Here is a 3,611-nt window from a genome sequence, read left to right as displayed (position 1 = left end):
CTTACGACAAATTTGAAGGCACACAATTGTAATGCGCCAATATTAAATCTTCCCTTCTCTTGAACTAGAAGATCCAAACCTGTTAAAGCTAAACAATGCCCCTGTGCACAAATTTATCTCCATGAACATATGTTTTACATGGTTTGGATTAAAAAATCGTATTGAACGCTATTGGAATGACTTGGAACGCTGACATCAGTACCTGACTTTACTAACGTCCTTGTGGCTGAATGAGCACATTACAAAATCTAGTGGAAAATCTTCTCAGAAGAGTGGAATTAGATGTTCAGAAATCTCATAGGAATCTTATGGTGAGGTGTCCACATTCTTTTGTATATATAGTATAGATCTTTTTACTGTAGCAAGATGGTCATGTGGCACAGCAGTATAGTTTATAGGTAAACAGCTTCCAATAAGGCAAGTCATACTAATTATAGGAGCATAAAAGAAAAAAATCCACAAGAGCTAAGATATTGATCTTAAGACAGATTTAGTGTTATGAAAGAGGTCAAAATGATGAGCTTTGATCTAATGCTATTGTGACCATATGGCTATATCCAAGGACCACATAAGCCAGTCAGTAATTTAATCTTTATGCGAGGGGTGTTCAAGTCAAATCATAACTTTTAATGTTACAGGTATAATAAATAGATGCTAGCATGGCAGTACTACACACAGTAATAAGTGATTAGTGTGTCTGATTACTGAAATGCAGAGCATATGTAGCGACTGTTAATCAAGATGGCAGAAAACAGTGTTAGTGTGTGCATGGAACAGCATGTGGTGATGACGTTTCTTGTGAACGAAGGCGTAAAACCCACAAATATCTACAGAAGTCTTCAAGCACAGTGCGGTGATGAGACACAGCGCTGGTTGTCGTGCTCCCTTGATGATGAAGTGAAGCAGGCCATCCTAAAATGTTTCAGGAGAACTGACATCTTTCCATGTCAAATTTTTCAAACCATTAGTTAAACACTGGGAAAGCTGTATAAATGTAGCAGAGTCAAAAAATAAATGCACCTTCCACTCCTTAAAATTTGTTCTTTTATTTTATAAACTCAAAAGTCCTGGTTTAAATTGAATCTCCACATCATATTTTGGTTATCAATATCTGGAAAGACAATTTTGCCAAATCTTTTATTTGTAGGTGTAGGTTATCTAACAGCTTACTAGATTTTATAGTATAATTGTTGCCAATTTATTTAGATGCCTAACTCTGTGTGTGTGTGTGTGTGTGTGTGTGTGTGTGTGTGTGTGTGTGTGTGTGTGTGTGTGTCTGTGTGTGTGTGTGTGTGTGCGTGTGCATGTGCGTGCGTCTGCGTGTGCGTGTATAAATCCCAGGTCACAATGACTGAAAGTGAAGAACTGTCCTTGTCAACGATAACCATTTCAGCAGAGGTCTCAAACATCCTGAGGCATGAGAAATGTCACACACTCCTCACTTCATCTGTTGAATGTTCACAATTACTTTGTGAGATATTTGTGCACTGAAGGCTTCACATTTGGCCTGATTGTCCTTTATACTGCCCCATGTACTCAGGCATCTTCTCTAAAAGCTGAGATGTAAATGAGATGTAAAAAATAACTGATAAAAATTTTTAATAAAATATGCATGTGTGTGTGTGTGTGTGTGTGTGTGTGTGTGTGTGTGTGTGTGTGTGTGTGTGTGTGTGTGTGGAGATTTTTGGAGTGGATATACAGAAGCTAATTAGTTAAATTAACATATAGTATCAAGTGGCTCAACATCACTGGCCAGAGCCATAGCACTTCCAGCAGCAGCACCAGTGTATAATCTTAGATTTAAACCATCTATGATGATACTTTTGTGGTTCCATGGGAAGTGGTAGCTTACTGGTAAAGGCAATAAACCTTGGCTCTAAAATGTCGTGAGTTCAAATTTCAGTCACACCAAGCTGCCACCTCTTGGCCCCTGAGCAATTCCCTCAACCTTATAGCTTCTCAGTTGTACGAATAAGATAAATGTAAGTCACTCTGGATAAGGGCGTCTGCCAAATAATGTAAATGTTTCATTATTTATGTCTATAATGAGATTTTTCAGTACAGCAACATCTATAATAAGCTAATGTATTGTCATTACATTTTGGGGAAAAAAGTTGTGTTGCTCAAACTGAGCACATAATCCTGTTATGAGGAAACATTTCACTCTCCATTGAATAAAAAGTGTCTTTAAACTTCCAGAAGTTCATCAACCATGCACTGTTCACTTACTGATTGTGATGATTGTGATGGAATGTGGGCCCCTATGACTGACTTTGTGCAGGCAGGTGAATTTCCACTGATTGCTCTATAGTCAAGGATTTGATTTTTTTTAAATATTAAGAATGTGCACTGGACGTTTACATTTATATAAATACATTTTATCCAAAGCAACCTAGATTTGAACTGAGCAGAAGAAATAGGGGTTGCAGTAACAGACTGGCAGTACTGCTTTTGAAACTCCCATCAGAAATCTGACCATCAGAGCTCTATCTGCTGAGACACCACTGCTGTAGCCCCTCTGTTCTTATGATTTTGCTATTGACAATTTGTCCCAATGATGACGATTAAGAATCGTGCTAAACTTTAGCAACTGGTTTTCCTGCATGCCGTTACAGCTACAAATGACTTTGAGGGAATTCACTAACTCAGAAGAGATCACACGACAAGTTACTGACAGATATTTGGCTGACAAATCTGGCTGTGGGGCATTCCTCGATAAGCCAGAGCCAATCAGCTATAAGTTACTTAAATGTGGGTCAACAGCAACTAAAAGATGCAACCAGTAGTAAAAAAAAAAAAAAAAACAGTTGTCCAACTGCCTCTAACTGTACAGCTGTGGTTAAAAAAGACACTTAGCACACGGGTGACCCATTTGGGTCAAGATTCTCGGGTCTGATGAAACCAAGATTGAACCTGACACAGCTTGAAATGAATTCCCATGAAGAATGGAAAATCCACCAATCCAGGTGTGCAAAACTTGTGTTATACCCCAGAAGACTTAAGGTTGTAACTGCTGCCAAAGGTGCTTTAACTAAGTACTGAGAAAGGGACTGAATACTTATGTACGTGTGATTATTTCGGGGGTTTTAATAAAAAAAGGTTTTAGAATTCTGTTAGGACTGTAATTGTGGGGTACTGGGTGTAAATGATTGAAGATTAGCAACTGGCTGAAATACCAAAAAAAACAAAAAAAAAGAAAGCGGGGTCTGTACTGTGTGTGTGTGTGTGTGTGTGTGTGTGTGTGTGTGTGTGTGTGTGTGTTTGTGTTCCCAAAAATTTTTTTTTAATAAATTAAAAAAATTATTATCACAGTTTAGAACTTTATATTGGACGATAAAAATGACAAGTATAAATAAATGAATAACAAAACAATACATAAATACATTTTGTCAGTAAAAAAAAAAAGATCATAATTAAATTTGCCTTTGTTTATTTATTTGTTTTGTTTGTTTGTTTTCAGTCATACAGATATTGAGTGAGCGGGTGACGCGGTGGGCGTGTCTCAGCGAGCCAACTGACCAATCACGACGCGTTGATTAATCTCCCTGCTGGCAGCCGACCAGCTGAGCGCAGCGCTTGTAGTTGCGTGCGTACGGGTGTGTGTGTGCGCG

The sequence above is a fragment of the Silurus meridionalis genome, chromosome 2, assembly GCF_014805685.1.
Source record: "Silurus meridionalis isolate SWU-2019-XX chromosome 2, ASM1480568v1, whole genome shotgun sequence".
Classification (NCBI taxonomy): Eukaryota; Metazoa; Chordata; class Actinopteri; order Siluriformes; family Siluridae; genus Silurus; species Silurus meridionalis.
The sequence above is the reverse complement of the archived record's forward strand: the minus strand, read 5'-3'. Positions refer to the sequence as shown.